Raw genomic sequence first — 18,739 nt, forward strand, 5'->3', positions numbered from 1 at the left:
TTTCCAAGAATCCAGTCTTCCGTGGGAGAAGCAAACATATAGAGATCAAATATCACTTCATCAGAGAGTTGGTGGAGAATGGGGATATCAAAATGGAATTTTGCAAGTCTGAGTAGTAGCTAGCAGACATTTTCACAAAGCCATTAGGCATAGGAACTTTTGTACACCTAAGAGAGAGTCTTTGTGTAGTTGATTTGGATCAATAGTGATCCTTATTTGTTTGGCTCAGGAAAAAGGGGGAGTGTTGAAATATTTAATGCTATTGACGTTTGCCCCTGGAGCCAAATGCCCACCTACCACCCCTAACGGATTGCAAAACAAACAAAAAACATGAATGCAGTAGGTGAGTTTTGAAATTAGGAAAAGAGGGGGAAAAATATGACAAAAGGAATTTTTTCATTTTCATTCATTTAGTGTGTGTTCATCAAAAAAAAGAAGAGAGTCAGTTCAGTAGAGTAGAGCAGAGTAGAGAAGGAAGAAGAAGAAAGTGATCAACAGATCAAATCTCTTCGGTTGCACGTGTTTCTCTTGTTCACTCTGTAAGTTTGTTATTGTTGGATTTGTCTTGTTAAAGTAGTGATTGCTCCAGGCACCATTGTATGTAGCCATTAGAGCTGCAAGTTTGAAGTATTAAAGTTGTTTAAAGTTTTAGGGTTATTTTAGGGTTTTCTAGTTGAAGCCGAATGCTCCTAGATTTTGTAATGTTTTTAATCTCAATTGAATAGAAAGCAAGCAGACATAATTGAATCCATTGATTCTTCTTCTATTCATTGCATTTGAGAATTTTTTTAGAAGCTTCAAGCTTTGGCTCTCTGGTTTTAATGGTGGAAACATTCACGTTGAAATTTCTCTAAGTTATAATTTTTTCAATTTGCGCCGAGCTCACTCAACATCCTTTGTTGCCAAGCATTTCCCTTTGTGTGCTAAGCTTACTCAGCTTCTTCTTGTGTCGAGCTAACTTGACACTTACTGCCTATCACTTGGCACCTTCAAGTGTCGAGGAAACTGCCACTTGGCTCCTTAAGGTGCCAAGCAAACTAGCACTCAAAAATAGTTAGTGCCGAGCAAAGTTTTAAAGTTGTGATTTATTTCTCATAGTTCTATCAACTCTCTACACTTTTCGGAATCCTCGTATCTGGCTTGCATACACTCATTAATTTGTTGAATAGATTTTTTGCTTGCTAACTAGAGACTGCCTAGGCTTTCTTGTGGTATGATACACCCACTTCAACACTTGGCAGTACTTTCCAAACTCCTCGTACTCATTCTTCACACCTTCATAACTCATGTAAAATTGAAGATCTTGGCATCCCAAAATGCATCCCTTGACAAACTTGTTACCAATTACAATCTCTAATAATACCCAATAAAATTTGACCAATAATATAAAACCTATTTTGCATAATGTTTCATAAGATTTTGGGAGCAGTGTTCATTTTACCTTCAACAATACTGGACCAATCAAACACAAAAGGCTACATAAATATTGACGGAAAGATTTCACTACTCTATGCCTATAACATTGATATATTAAAATCCACTAATGATAATGCTAGCCTTCTCAGCTACAAAAGTCGACTTTTCAAATTTATGATGTTGTCTTGTTTTAAGATTTTTAGCATTTTTACTCTATAATTTTGATGGGATCTTGTATTATTATTATTATTTGAGATCATTGTTCCTATTTACACTACTCCTGGTGGAAGCTAATGCCAAAAAATATAACCAACATTACTCTTAGGATTTTGTGAGGCTAAAAATCATACACAAAAACTCCCTAATTTATATGGTTTGCAGAGAGTCACAGAGCAACAACATTATAGAGGTGTAGAGTTTGGGACTTCTTCCTAAATTGAGGAGCAATTTGTCTACTACCATAGGAAGTAGTTCAATGCCTCTGTAATCATAGGTGTGTCTATAGGCTCTAGGTAGTCCTTTGTGGCCTTTTACATTATAACCCCACCTCAAAAATTCATGCTGATAATAGACATGAGAAGCAATCTCCTTTGGGTATGGTGTTCTACTTGTAAAGGGAAATATCCTATAAATCCTAGATCAACCTTCTTTGCAAGGCATTTGTCAAGTTTTATGCTAGTACATTACTATGCAATAGTTGTCAACTAGTTTCCCCTCTCTCGAATTCTTCATGTAATTGCACAAGGCTCCATAGCCCATGCATGTTTTATCATATCTATGCAAATCTCCTTGATAGAATGGGGATCTTCTCTATTGAGACTGAAACACTCAATACAAGTTTAGGGGAGAGTACTAGAATCCCCAATGTGGCTTTTAGTTGTGGGATTAAAATCTCAAGACCTAGTTTTATAGGTTAAGCATTTGTTGGAATATATTGTGTAATGGGATTGGGGAAGGGGCCTATTTCATTCACCTCACAACTTGGTAAACTTGTTGGAAAATTTTTTCTTAATACTTGGTGGACTACTATTTCTCCCCCATAGACAAGTTAATTTATATTGGGGTAGACACCATTGAGGCAATCATTGAAGAAATCAATGAGCTACTCTCCTTCTCTAAGGAACATATTTATAGAGACCTTTTACTACATTGGGATCAAGCAAGTTTTTGTTGATGGGGTTCTTCTTCCCATCCATCTCAAGGTTTGGAGTATTGATGTTTAGGGAAATGGGAGAACTATCATTGATTTTGGCATCACCTTGACCTATATATTAGAGCCTACATACCGGATAATCCTTGCAACATTTAGAATGACTGTTGTATCTAAGAGTCAGACCTGTACAGAGCTTTGATCTATGATTCAATGTCTCTGGTATTGCCAGACTCTAATTACCAAAGCTTACAATTATTTTCAAGGGTGGTGCAAGATTTAATCCTCCTCCTTTAAACTATTTCATCAATGTTGTTGATGACAAGTTCCTAACATTACAAGGTGTGTCTTCTCTTACTAATTTCTCTATTCTTAGTAATATTTTGTAGCATAACTTTTTAATCATGTATGATAGGGAATTTTCTAAACTTGAGTTTGCTCATACTGATTGTCCCATATCTTAGGATGTACACTTTTTTTGAGATTATTTTCATTTGAAGTGCTATTGTTACAAATAAAAATTCAGTTTCCTTGTTGATTTGACTATGCTCCTTGATGTACATCTGCTAGCCATAGCATCTTTCAGACAAGAAGCTTGTCTGTTACACTTTATTTTCTAAGTGATTATATCTATATGCCAAGTTTGATGAAAAGGAAAACTAAGAATAATTTGGAGTATTGGAAAGAAAACCTTCATAGCGACTCAAGGGCAATGAAAAAGTGCAGCACAAGGTTCTTAAAAGTAAGAGGACAAGTTTCAAAAGGCATTGTTTTCTTTTTCTTCAACAAAAAATAGCCCCACATACACAGTTTCTCAACTTAATTTTACCAATTCCAGCAAAAGAATTATATATTACCTCTATTAAAATTCCAAAGGACCACTAAATTTTAATGTATTCCTTAGTTGAACATTATAAAATTTTACTTTATTTCAAGGTTGAAACTAGATTAAGATTTTCTTTTATCCTTCTTAGGTTATTAATAGAAAAAAACCTATTGTACAATGGAGGTGACCCTACTAAGAAATTTTGTGGAAACTAATTTTTTAATCATATGGGGAGGAATCAGTGCTTTAGCACTCATTTTGGGTGCTTTAATAGCTAATTCGTATCTTGGAAGATATTGGACCATTGTTTGCTCCAATTTCAAAACTTCTATGAATTTTTGCCCCTTCACCTTTGTAGTAGCCACGCATATTAGTCTAGCCCTTTCAAGCATTCTTTATTTAATATGCATATTTATTTATATACTTTCTTTTATCCAAATCATATTTTGATTCCTATTAATATAAACCTAAAATATAATGTATAATATATATCTATATATATATATATATAATTATTTTTTGTCAAACAATTATATTAATATGAGCGATAGCAACAATCATGTCTACAATGATCAAGAAGGGAAATCATCAGAAAACAAGTCAAAATGCAATAATAACCATAAAACATTTAGGGATGCAAAGAACAACAAACTTAAATAGTTTTAATACAACAATTATATTAATATGCGCAATAGCAACAATCATGTCTACAATGATCAAGAAGGGAAATCATTAGAAAACTAGTCAAAATGTAATAATAACCATAAAACATTTAGGGATGCAGAGAACAATAAACTTCAGCAGTTTTAATATTACTGACCACATTGGTAATGGGAGGGATAGTTACTAAAGATACAACTTAACTATATAATTAATTAAAAACTTTAGTAAAAAAAAAATCATATTGCACAAGATATTAATCAATATAGTAAGCACTGACATCTACAGAAAGATGTGAATGAGACAATTGTATAAAGAGCAACATCCAGTATATTCTAAAAGTTGCTACCACTTGTGAAGGATACATTATGAGATTCAATTTCACATATCTAGAAGGGTATAACAAAATATTATTGTTTCTTATTTATTCGTACTTGGATCGCTCAAAGTGAGCAGTAGCTTCCTTAAGGCAATCAGTTGAACATATTAAAACATCGAGAATGACACCAAAAGACATCACCATTTGAATTATTATATTAGACAAGAAATTACCCTAAAGTAAGTGGTTTGATTAAACCAAAACCGTAGAAATCATTACACATTTCTAAAGGAATATTAGTTATAGTAATTATTGTTATGTCATCATGAGTGATAAGGAAGGAATCGGTTGCTAAATTTACATAGTAATGTCTAAGACAGCCAAATAAAGCTCTTTCCTTATAATCGGATATATATATATCCTCAACCCTAACATTCTAAATTATTATTTATATGAAACAACAATAAATCAAACCCATCGACTATGGATTACCCAGATGTACCTGAAATTGGTGCATGACTCAATAGCCATTTTTTCTATTGTAGACCTTGACACGGCCATGTCTAGCTTAGGTATACATTCTTAAGGTCCTTAATCTCTTCTTATTTAATTAAAAAGAGTTTTGTTTTTCATTTTGCATTTGAGAGTTCCCGCTTTACATTGGTATATCATATAAAATTAGATAATGAATTTAATAATTTTTCTCAAAGAAGGGAAAAGGAGAGTAGACCTTATCACATTTTTATGCTATTCATTTTCTTATAGTTTAGAGGGGTGTTAAAGAGAAATTTTAATTACTAATTTTTAATGTCGCACTGCCCACACATTTCATTATCAATGCAAAGAACTAGCGGGAAGCATTGCTCCCATAGTAAAACCAATGAAAACTTTTGGGGTCAAGAAATTTGACAGTTCCATCAAGAGCATCAATTAGTTCATTGAACCATTCAAGAAAGTTTTTGATTGATTTTTAATAACTTTTAATTAATTAGAAATTTTATAGAGGAAAATAATGATGTAATTCATATAGGAGTTTGATTCAAAGCACCATGTTTAAGTTTTTTAAGGTATTTCTTGTTATATAGTCATAAATTTTTTTTTCTCTCCTAGAGGTAAATGTTATATGTTATTTATTGCATGAAGCTACACATAAACTAATTCCTCTAAGAAAAATAAAAATTAAGAACTTGGAACAATAGTAGATTGTCATACAAAATTTTACACTTATTTTTCTCCCTTATTTTCACTAATAAAAGTCTTTTTTTACCCACAATCTTATTATAATAAAGAAAACAAGCCACATGTAATGAATTTGACCATGAAAATATTCTCTTGGTCTTTATTTTATGCTATTAAATATTACTATTCTTTAAAGGGTACTAGCTCAATAGAAGAGCACCTACTTTGCAAGTAGGAGGATGGTGGTTCGATTCCATCGTGCCCTAATATAATTAAATAAATTACTAAATAAATTACCAAATCAACTACCAAAAATATTATCAAATTAATGACCTAATCAACTACCAAATATAATATCGATTCAACTACCAAATATATTACCAAATCAACTATCCAATATACTACCAAATAAACTACTATTTAATAACCATCAACTACCAAATAAACCACCAAATAAACTACCATTTAATAACAATCAACAACCAAATCAATGATCAAAGCAATGAGAAAATTAATGATTAAAATAATTTAGTCATAAATTTGGTGGTAGATGAATGACATGCAATTAACTACTAATGGTCACGTGATCAAAGTTGGTCATATATCTACAATTTTTAATAGTTTGTTTAGTCATATATTATTGTTTTTGTACTAGTGAATTGGCTATACTCTTACATAGACATAACACAATTACATTATGTTGAGTAATGTCGTACTAGACATAACAGGATCACATTAATTCTAGTAAGAAATTTCAGTCATACAAAGTATAAAGTGATCACATTTTGTTAACAAAAAAGCGTGATTGCATTTTGGCGTGGTAATATGCCTCTTTAACTACACAAAGCTTTGGGTTAAATTTTCCCTCTATTTTTTCATTTCTTTAGACATTTTTCATCTTCTAAGATCAATTCCCATCTTTGACTTCATCAGGTTTGTAAATGGAAAAGTGAGTATCTCTAAAATTACCACCATAATATCACACATTTTCTTAACTTTCTAACCATGTAATTATTTTAAATTATGGACAAGATTAGCATTGAACAGTTGATTTTTCTATATCACTGTCTTGACAGTCCTCTTAGACATATGTCTCCTATTATTTTAACAACTTTTGATCCACTTAATCAAATAGAAAATAAATTACATATTATTTTTCTATGCTTGATTCTATACACTTTTTAAAAAAGTTTTGATTTTAGATTATTTTGATGCAAGTTATGGTGACCACACAAAGAGGTACCATAGTTTAAGGATGAATTCACTCCAAAAAATCATCTAGAAAATAAAAATTACTTATCAAAAAATTGATGCAGGAGCATCCAGAGGTATAAGGGCAATCCTGTGTCACCAAAAAAATGTACTTAGACTTAGTTTCTGTTTCATGTCTTTACATTTTTGGATACCCATTTGGCTCAAATAAAGGTTCCAACTCTCATAGTTCAACTATCAGTGCATTTGAAAATCCTGAAAAAATAGGAGCATGCAATTTGGCCATCATTTTGGTGACCTAGAAGGTGTGACTTGGCCAGATGAATGTAATTGAGATTTAGAGCATTCCAAAAAAAGAAACAGGTCAAAAGGCCCCACGGTTTGAAAGTTATTACAGTTTTTCAGGTTTTGGAGACCTCCTAAGAATGCTTCAAAGTTAGGTTTGGGGCATTAAATGACCTCAAAAAGGGTCAAAAAATGGGGGATGAGCAAAGCTGATCCATAAGGCTATAGAGTGCTTCGAGAGCTTTTCAAAATGGTTCGTCAATCGGAGCTACGGTTCAAAAGTTATGCCTCCCGAAAGTTCGGCTACCGTTTCTGGATTCTTCTAGATTTGCACCGACTTCTAACACAGCTTCTGGAACCTTCTATTTTGTCGGTGGATGCCTACTAGCACTTTCTAGAATGTACTCCTAGTCCTTAACCCTCTGGGGTCTATTTAAGGAGATTTTTGGCATTGTAAAAGGCAGTTCGGATTGGAGCTTGAGAGGAGGTGCTAAAAGGAGAAATATTCTCCAAATTTATGCTATTGTAAGCCCGTAGGGCATGTTTTGAAGTTTATTTTCTCTGCACTATTTGTACTATCTTATTTTATCAGTTAATATAATTCCCCCTTTCTATTGTGTCTATTCTGTTGTTGGGTTGTGTCTCCATCAAGTGGTATCAGAGCCGGTTTTCCTGAGTGTGTAGATAGAGCGCCGACTGTGAGGCAGTTTGCACCAGGACTGTGTGGTTGTGGGTTTGAGTTAGAAGATGCCTCCACAAAGAGAGTGTGGTGGAAGGGCCAGAGCTATTGTCCTGAGGAGGTTAGAGCCCTCCAGAGATAGGTACAAGCATTGCAAGAGGAGCTTCATAGAGGAGCAAATATTGCCGTAGATGACAATAGTGAGGATGACAATGAAGAGGAAGTAATGGAAGTTGATGGGGAAGTTCTGAATCCTATAGAGGAAAGGATTTTTAGGGCCATTACTAGGTTTGGGAAAAGACCTACAATTGAAGTGGGTATATTTTCAAGAAATTTGAAACTAGATGAGTTGATTGATTGGACCAATGAACTGGAAGAATACTTTGAGTATGAGGATATAAGGGACCTAGATAGGGTTAAATTTTCAAAGGCCAAACTGAAAGGCCATGCCAAAATCTGGTGGCAAGAGGTTCAACTGGAAAGACTTAGAAGAGGAAAGGAGAAGATCACAAGATGGGATCGCATGGTGGACAAATTGAAGAAGCAGTTCATTCCTGTGGACTACGAGCTTGATCTGTTTAAGAAGATGCATGGGTTAAAGCAAGCAAGAAGATCAGTCCAAGAATATACAGAGGAGTTTTACCGACTCCTGATTAGAGTGGGGCATGCAAAAGAAAATAAGGAGAAGGTTGCTCATTATATCAGTGGGTTACGACCTAGCATCCAGGAGGAATTAAGTCTGGTAAGAATGACCAGCATTGAAGAAGCATACCAGTTTGCCCTACGAGTTGAAGAGAAGCTGAGTAAAAGGTTTGAAGGAAGACAAAGAGGGCATGGTCAAGGAGGAAGGGGAAGCGGTAGATCATCTGGAGGCCGCAATGAAACTCAAAAGAAAAATGAAGATGAGGGTACTAGCAGGAACCAGAGGAATGAGGGTTTCAACTGCTCCCGTGATCAAGACTTTGGAAATCAAAGAGGAAGAGGTAGAGGACATGGACAAGGAAGAGGAGGCTTCCGTGGTACCTATTTCCATTGCAATGAAGAAGGTCATCGTGCCTTTGAATGCCCTCAACAACAAGGAAGGACAGATAGGAGAGCTGAGGGCCAAGCTAGGGTTGCTCATGTGGATGAGGATGCACAATCATCACATTTAGAGGATGCAGAAAGAGGAGAGACCTTGGTAAATGAAAGAGTCCTACTAAGTGGTGAAAATGAACCAGGACAATGGAGGAGTTTGTTCCATACCAGATGCAAGTGTGAGGATAAATGTTGTGATGTGATCATTGATGGTGGTAGCACTGATAACTTGGTATCAGAAGAGATGGTCTCTAAGCTGAAGCTCAAGAGGGAGAAACATCCCCAACCCTATCGGATTTCTTGGGTAAAAGATGATCATAAGGTCCTGGTAAGTGAACAATGTTTAGTAAAATTCAAAATTGGGAGTTACCATGATGAAGTTCTCTGTGATGTTATTTCGATGGATGTTTGCCATCTATTATTGGGTAGACCATGGCAGTTTGGTAGACATGCAATACATGATGGACATGCAAACACATACTCTCTAACAAAGGATGGAGTTCGCCACAAATTGAAGTCCATGAAAAAGGAAGGTGAAAAGGTATGTAGCAGTGCTAAGATTTGTCTTGTTGAAGGAAGGAAGTTTTTAGATGGCATGAAACATCAGCGTATGTGCTATGCTTTGATTCCTAGGAAAGATAAAGAAGGTAGTAGTGAAATACCATTTGAAGTTTCATATTTACTAGGAGAATTTGGAGATATTATCTCTGATAATGTTCCAGATGGATTGCCACCAGTAAGGCAAATCAATCATCAAATAGATCTGATTCCAGGAGCTAGTTTGCCTAACAAGGCTACTCACAGGATGACTCCTACTGAAACAGAGGAGCTAAATAGATAGGTTCAGGAGTTGTTGAGGAAGGGCTTGATTCGAGAGAGCCTGAGTCCATGTGCAGTACCTACAGTACTTGCACCAAAGAAGGATGGATAGTGGAGGATGTGTACAGATTCTCGAGCTATAAATAGGATAACCATCAAGTACCGATTTCCTTTACCAAGTATGGATGATCTTATGGACTGCTTGAGTAGAGCTCAGTACTTCACAAAGATAGATCTGAAGAGTGGCTATCATCAGATATAGATTCGAGAAGGAGATGAGTGGAAAAAAACCTTCAAGACCAAGGAGGGTCTTTATGAGTGGTTAGTCATGCCCTTTGGATTGACGAACGCCCCAAGCACCTTCATGCAGCTCATGAATGAGGTACTTAAGAAGTTCTTGGGAAAATTTGTTATTGTCTATTTGGATGATATTTTAATTTTCAGCAAGACTTTGGAAGAACATTTACTGCATATTCGTAGTGTCCTTGAAAGGCTAAGGGAAGAAAAACTGTTAATTAATCTAAAGAAGTGTGTCTTTGCAAAAAGCGAGTTAGTCTATTTGGGATTTGTTATATCACCTGAAGGTCTCAAAATGGATCCAGAGAAGGTAAAAGCCATCTTGGAATGGCCTACTCCAAGGTCTGCTACTGAGGTAAGATCATTTCATGGTCTAGTTAGTTTTTACAGGAAGTTTATTAAGAATTTCAGTGGCATATGTGCACCTCTAACTGATACAATAAGAGGGGATAGAAAAGAGTTCAAATGGACTGCAACAGCTGCGAGAAGTTTTGAATTGCTGAAGAAGAAGGTGACTGAACAGCCTGTGTTGGCACTTCCAGATTTTAGAAAAGTATTCCAGGTGGATTGTGATGCTAGTGGTAGCGCTATTGGGGCTGTATTAAGCCAAGAAGGTAAACCTATTGCATATTTTAGTGAAAAATTGAATGATGCAAAGAAGAAGTATTCTGTTTATGATCAAGAGTTCTATGCAATAGTTTAGGCCTTAAAGAAATGGAGGCATTATTTATTGCCAAACGAATTTGTTTTGTATATTGATCATCAGACATTACAGTACCTAAATAGCCAAGGTAAATTGAATCAGAGGCATATGAAGTGGGTAGAATTCTTGCAGAGTTATACATTTGTGTTGAAGCATAGAAGTGGAAAATCTAACAGGGTTGCAGATGCATTAAGTAGGAGACAGTTGTTGCTTACAACAATGCAGGTTGAAGTAGTTGGGTTTTATGAACTCAAGAATTTGTACCCCGAGGATCCTGATTTTGCTGAAGCATGGAAAGCTTGTAAAGAACCTGTTGCTGTAGATAGAACCAAGTGGTTAGACTATTTGATTCAGGATGGCATGTTGTTCGAAGGTAGTCAATTGTGCATTCCAAGGAGTTCCATGAGGAAAAATCTAATTAAGGAGAAACACAGTGGAGGGATGGTAGGACATTTTGGTCGGGATAAGACCATTGCCATTCTTAGAGAACATTATTTTTGGCCTCAAATTACACAGGATGTGAAGAAGTTTGTACAGAGTTGCCAGGTTTGTCAAGTTGCCAAGGGGTTTAGTCACAATACTGGCCTATATCAGCCATTGCCTGTTCCATCAAGGCCATCGGAGGACATAAGTATGGATTTTGTTCTTGGATTGCCAAGGATACAAAGGGGTAATGACTCAGTATTCGTGGTGGTTGATAGGTTCTCCAAAATGGCACATTTCATTCCATGCCACAAAACTCATGATGCTGTCCATATTGCAGACTTGTTTTTCAAAGAGGTGGTAAGACTACATGGTCTTCCAAGGAGTATAGTTTCTAACCGAGATACTAAATTTGTGGGGTATTTCTGGAGGACATTGTGGAAGAAGTTGAGAACAGACTTGAAATTCAGTTCCACGCATCACCCACAGACTGATGGTCAAACAGAAGTGGTAAATAGAAGTCTGGGTAATTTGCTAAGATGTTTAGTTGTAGATAAGCCCAAGGGATGGGATTTGATTCTACCACAGGCTGAGTTTGCTTATAATAACTCTGTAAATAGGAGTACTGGAAAATAACCATTTCAAATTGTATATGGAAATAGCCCAAGGACTGCACCAGAATTGAGGAAGATAGAACAAGGGGAGAGAACAAGTGCTGAAGCTGAGGAATTTGCTGAACACATCAAGCGTCTACATGAGGAGGTTTAATCACACATTATCAAGATGAATCAAGAGTATAAAGCTAGGGCTGATGCAAGGAGAAGACATAAGGAATTCCAAGTAGGGGATCTAGTCATGGTGCACTTACGAAAAGAAAGATTTCCAGTTGGTACTTACAACAAGCTGAAAATGAAGAAATTTGGCCCCTGCAAAATTTTGAAGAAACATAACTCAGGAAATGCATATGAGGTGGAGCTGCCAGATGGTATTCACATTTCTCCCATTTTCAACATTGCAGATTTAACAGAGTATCATGATGATGGTGCAAATGAAGAGCTGGTTTTAGAGCCATGTCCAATTCCTGCTTCTAAGAAGGAGGAGATAGAAGACATTCTAGATCATCGTGTGGGTAGGAGTACCAAAAATAGGCAGTATGAAGAGTATTTGGTCAAATGGAAAGGACGACCGATCGAGGACTCAACTTGGATTTCAACAGCTGAGGTTTCCCATTTGGGATTTCCTCTACCATCCATAAAGTGACAGGGTCACTTTTCAATCTACCTTGGGTGTCTGATGCAGGAGCATCCAGAGGTATAAGGGCAATCCTGTGTCACCAAAAAAATGTACTTAGACTTAGTTTTTGTTTCATGTCTTTAAATTTTTGGATACCCATTTGGCTCAAATAAAGGTTCCAACTCTCATAGTTCAACTATCAGTGCATTTGAAAATCTCGAAAAATAGGAGCATGCAATTTGGCCATCATTTTGGTGACCTAGAAGGTGTGACTTGGCCAGATGAATGTAATTGAGATTTAGAGTATTCCAGAAAAAGAATCAGGTCAAAAGGCCCCACGGTTTGAAAGTTATTGCAGTTTTTCAAGTTTTGGAGACCTCTTAAGAATGCTTCAAAGTCAGGTTTGGGGCATTAAATGACCTCAAAAAGGGTCAAAAAATGGGGGACAAGTGAAGCTGGTCCATAGGGCTATAGAGCGCTTCGAGAGCTTTCTGAAAATGTAAACGGTTCGTCAATCGGAGCTACGGTTCAAAAGTTATGCCTCCCGAAAGTTCGGCTACCGTTTCTGGATTCTTCTAGATTTGCACCAACTTCTAACGCGGCTTCTGGAACCTTCTATTTTGTCGGTGGATGCCTACTAGCACTTTCTAGGATGTACTCCTAGTCCTTAACCCTTCGGGGTCTATTTAAAGAGATTTTTGGCATTGTAAAAGGCAGTTCGGATTGGAGCTTGAGAGGAGGTGCTAAAAGGAGAAATATTCTCCAGATTTATGCTATTGTAAGCCCGTAGGGCATGTTTTGAAGTTTATTTTCTCTGCACTGTTTGTACTAGCTTATTTTCTTAGTTAATATAATTCCCCCTTTCTATTGTGTCTATTCTGTTGTTGGGTTGTGTCTCCATCAAAAATTATGAAAAAATACACAACTTCTAGATCTCACTCTTACCTATCATTCTACGAAAGGGTTTTTCAAAATACTAAATATAATTATATATTTTTTTACCACACAGAAGTAGACATGTTATGTTTTTCAACAAAAAATAGGAATAGTATTTGATGCATACAGGTTTGACCCTCTTAATCTTATCCATTTAAAAAAAAATAGAATACTATAATTTTTACATTTTACACATTTTCTCATTTTGAGTACATGACACTCAAATGGGTCTTTTAAGATCAGGTAACAGGTTTACTTGATTTTGAATTAAAAAAAAAGTGTCCACTTATACCCCTCATTTTCACACACCATCATGGTGTACATACCCTTGAGGGAATACCTCACTCTGAAAATAAGTCATATTCAGAAGGATTTGGATGAATGCCTTAAAGCCAATGCATTGTATGAAAAGTTTGTAGATTCAGATATGAATGCTATGGAGATAACATTATATGGCCTATGTGCATTACTTAAAATATATGAGGCTGTCCAAAATACATGGAAAAAGAAGTTCACAAACTTGAAGATGAACTTTTTTGATTGCATCACACACCTATCAAACCAGGTAGCTTGAATACAAAAAGATAGAATTATAATTTTTGGCTTGTAAATAGTTTTTGGCACTCACCTTTGGCATTGATGTCAAAGGGGGAGTAGTAACATGAAAAGTGTATCATGTAAGAAGGACTAGCATATACTATAAAGGGAGATATAAGCTATAATGTAAGGGGGGCATGCATGAAAATTGAAAAAGATAGCATATAAATAAAAATGATCCATTTTTTATCCATTTTTTTATGGCCATGTGAAGAACTTCACACTTTTTAATTTTGAATTTTTTGAGAATTACTGTCATGTCCCCTTTTCAAATAATTAAAAATAATAATCTTTGCTAAGGCAGGCAGGCCCAAAAAGGTGAAGTTTTGGAAAAAAGGGGATAATCTTTGGAAGCTAATGGACTAATAAATGAATATTATTATTAAAATATGTTTTATTAACCCCTCTTGGACGTGAGTTAGGGTTATGCCCTCTTTTAAGGGGTTTGGAAGCATTTTGGGCTGATTCCAGAACTTGATTTTTGCTCATTTCTTTGTTATTCTTCAGAGGCTACCAAACCTATGGAGAAGGAGACCCAAGAATGAGAGTTTGCAGGTTTCTAGGAAGGCTAAGGATGGGAGTTTGAAGCCATTCCATGTGCATGCTCATGCAGAGTTTGCCTTTGTGCTGAACAGTGTAGATTTGTGAGTTTTTGGGTGTGTTTTTGTAAGAGTTTGGTGTTTCCAGTTGAGTATTTCATATCAGTTTGGGTTGCTGCTGTATGTCAAACTTTTAGATGTTAAAATAGATCTGAATATATGTATTTGGTCATGATTATACTTTTTTGATAGATTATTAGTGTTTCTATGGTGTTTCCGGGCTATTCTGTGTTATTTTCGGGAGCCCGATGAGCATTATTTTTATCCTCTGTTTGGGAGTTGTTGTATAAATGTTATATAGATCTGAAAATTTTATTTTGTAGGATTTTATGCTGCTGAAATTTCTATAAATATGTCCACTTTCAGATTTACTAATAATATGTGAAGCTGTGAAGTTTTTGGCACTATTTCCGGCATACCCGATTTGGGGTTTATTGAGAAATTGGTGGATCTTTGAAAGATTGGTTGTTTAATCTTAAAGATCTGATTAGAGGCTTGAAATATCATATAAAATCAGAAAAAGGGACATTTCAGTGGTATCAGAGCTATGATCTTGCCAGCCTGAGGGTTTGTAGAAGTTTGCATGTCAGTTTTGACAACTACCCAAATCTTGCATGTCAAAATTTATGGTTGCATGCTACTTCTAATCATTTGCATGTTAGTTCTTGGTGAATTTGGTGGTTGCATGTTTCTTCTAATCAGCTGCATGTCAAAATCTATGGTTGCATGCTACTTCTAATCATTTGCATGTTAGTTCTTGGTGAATTTGGTGGTTACATGTTGCTTCTAATCAGCTGCATGTCAAAATCTATGGTTGCATGCTACTTCTAATAATTTGCATGTTAGTTCTTGGTGTTTGAAGAAGTTATAACCTATTGGGGTTACACTCTACTTTATCTAGAATGGAATGGTATAGTACAGAGTCTTAGAGGACACGATCTTGGACAATTGATATCCAGAGTCAAAACAATAGAAAGGATGGTTATTTAGACATTTGAGATAAACTTAGGAAAATAAGCCATGACATGTCTGAATAGTTGGTTGAGCACCACTGTATGATGAATGAAATTTTTTCCGACCTAGCTAAGGTGGATAAGTTGACTAGATTTCTATTTGGTAGATTTTCTCACAGGGCAGGTGACACAATTACCAAGAACTTGCATGAGGAGTTTGAGAAACTAGCTTATAGCCAAGCAGAGGTCTCAGATTCTACTCTGCCACAGGAGGTAGTGAGAAAGGATATTATGCAGATTGATAGTAATGGTCAACTTGATACTCAAATTGAGATAATTGTATACAAGTCATTAAAGGGTGATATCACAGGTATTCAGGATGGTATAGTTACAACAGGTAGTTACTACAGTGTAGTGGGTTCAGATGATGATTATGAGGATGTTGTTGTGCATGATGGTGAGATACCTAGTAGAGATGAACAGACATTGAGCATTCATGACTTTGCTAAGAAAGAGTACCAGGCACAGTTAGATGCTTCGTCACATGAGGTTGAGGCTGGTAGTACTTCACATGATTTGTCTAGCTAGCTGAAAGTGAACAAAGACAATATTGTGACTTCATTATCTCATCATGACAGGTATGTGGAGTTAGTTGATATTGGTCATATTACTCAAGTGAGGATTTTGCTTGAGTTACCAGCTAATTCTAGTTTACAGATATGGACTCGAGATTATTATATTGGCATTTGGGATTCAGTTGACTGGAGATCTTTAACACTTTTTGGTAGCAGTGTTTGTTTGGGTGCAATCATGGATTTGATTAGCAGATTGAATGGTGTTGTCTTTTCTTGTACTAGCATCTTGTTCAATGTTGGTATTAGTTTTTATACATCGGTGTTGGGCTTTGTTCATATATCCAATTGACCATACTTGCTGGAATGTGTTGATGATCTTTCATATTTGGCAGTGTGTACAGATGAGTCCCAGGATCATATTGGCATTGATGACATCCAGGAGGATGCAGTGGGCAGTTTTGAAGACTTAGTTTCCTTGTGTACAAAGGAGTGGGACAACAGTGCTATAGTTTTTGATACTCTATATGTTGATATGAGCTTTAGAGTTGATTCACAGGATATGGATGGTAATACTCTAGAGACTAGTAACTTTGAGGATACTCCTTTAGATAGTGCATCAGAAGAGCTTTGTAGGAGACAGTCAAGCCAGTGCCATCATGTGTCTAATCAGTTGAGAGTTAGTGAACGAGACATTGCTATCGCTTGCCAACATTTTGATGCTGCTCATCAATTGTTAGCAGTTTATGGATGGGGTTCTCCTACTAGTGATGAGCAGGGAGGCAGTTATCTTTCCTTGACAGAGTTCAACTCTTTATGGGAGGCTATCTAAATTTTGAGACATGATTATATGCAGCTGGTAGCTGACAAAGATTATCTTATGGAGTAGGGTAGTACAACATATGATGCATTGTTGGCCAAGGAAGATGAGGTGAGTAAGCTTACTAAGAAGCTTGAGGTGACTTCTGAGATTCTTGAGAGTACATAGTTGGCTTTCAAGGAGTCACAATTTCATTTGGCTAAGGTGATCATGGAGTTAGAGCAACTACAGTCTTTACTAGATTCTATACAGTCACAAGCTGTGGTGTCTGATGATTCGAGGATGTCCATGGTCGAAATTGTCAAAGATAGTGGAGATGGGGATGCATCCATCCTTGATACTAACATTGGCATATCGGGTTCATCCCCACTAGAGTTAGGTTCAGTTGAGTTGGGTGCTTCAGCAGATTGTTGTGGTATGCCTGACATGGTGGTGACCTCTAGCACTAATGGCACGAAGATTGGAGATGCTGTATCAAAGACCATGTGTGATGTTGGTGAGCCGATAGTTGGCATGGTTCCTGCTAGTAATACTACTCCCTTGGTGATGTCTTTAGAGGTATTAGTTAGTTCCAACTTGGTTAGTGATTGATTGTAGTTAGTTACATCTAGATTGTAGTCTAAGCCACTGACTGAGATTGGCACATTCTATTAGCATTACATTGTGAAGTATGCTCATCAATTTACCTTTGATGACCATGTTGATGAGATGATGATACAGAGATGTACTTTGGTTCCTAGTGCTTATCATCAGTTATGGGATAGTTTGATGCCTCGAGATGAGAGTTGTGATGGGCATGACATGGTGATAGGTTCTGCAGTTGACAGCTTAATAATACGTGACTTAGAGTAGGAGTTTCATAGTGATGTTTCAGCGGGTGTTGTTATTGATTCTACTCCTTTGGCTATGAAATCTCCTAACTTAGCTGGTGATCAGTCACAGTGGGTTGTATCACTTGTTCATGGTGAGCTGTTAACTGAGGTTGGTTTTTCTTATCAATATTATATTGCAAGGTATGTACATCAGTTAGCATTTGATCCTTGTGTTGAGGAGTTGATGGCAAGCAAATTTGGTTTGGGTTCCAATTCTTGCTGTTTATCTTGTGATGGCTTTTCACCATCAGGGGTGCATGGGAGTTATGGTTATGAGACAGTGGTTAGTGATCTACAGAGTTGTGTTGAGTGTAGGAGTTGTACAGTGTTTGGTTTCTCCATACTTGGTACAGTTTCATTCGAGAGCATTCACCATTGTTGCAGAGTTGGATTGTACATTCCGTATAGGCCAGTGGAATACGTTGATGGTATTTACTGTGTTGGTAGTTTGATTTGTCCACTTTACTTGGGTTTTGATGTTCTAAGAGTTTGTGTCTCGTGGGTTTCTGACTGTGGAAGTTGTGACTTTGGAGTTTGGTTGAGCAGTAATTGTTAGTTTGATTATGGATTCCTCTTGGTTATATTGCAGAGGATATTGCAGGAGCCTATGTTAATTGACAATAGTATAGTTCATGACTACATTTGGGATTCAGGTGGACTGATTGGTTTATTGTTTAGCCATTTCTTGAGGACAAACAATATTTGGAAGGGGAGGACTTGTCATGTCCCCTTTTCAAATAATTAAAAATAATAATCTTTGCTAAGGCAGGCAGGCCCAAAAAGGTGAAGTTTTGGAAAAAAGGGGATAATCTTTGGAAGCTAATGGACTAATAAATGAAGATTATTATTAAAATATGTTTTATTAACCCCTCTTGGACGTGAGTTATGGTTATGCCCTCTTTTAAGGGGTTTGGAGGCATTTTGGGCTGATTCCAAAACTTGATTTTTGCTCATTTCTTTGTTATTCTTCAGAGGCTGCCAAACCTGTGGAGAAGGAGACCCAAGAACGGGATTTTGCAGGTTTCTAGGAAGGCTAAGGATGGGAGTTTGAAGCCATTCCATGTGCATGCTCATGCAGAGTTTGCCTTTGTGCTGAACAATGCAGATTTGTG

General features: G+C 36.4%; 1 pseudogene; it reads left to right on the top strand.

Annotated features, from left to right (window-relative positions):
• The first annotated feature begins 330 nt into the window (after positions 1 to 330).
• Positions 331 to 3,030, top strand: LOC149554727 (aspartyl protease family protein 2-like; annotated as a pseudogene).
• The last annotated feature ends 15,709 nt before the right edge of the window (positions 3,031 to 18,739 follow it).

Source organism: Cupressus sempervirens, chromosome 5, assembly GCF_028749045.1.
Source record: "Cupressus sempervirens isolate cs-2001-9-10 chromosome 5, ASM2874904v1, whole genome shotgun sequence".
Classification (NCBI taxonomy): domain Eukaryota; kingdom Viridiplantae; phylum Streptophyta; class Pinopsida; order Cupressales; family Cupressaceae; genus Cupressus; species Cupressus sempervirens.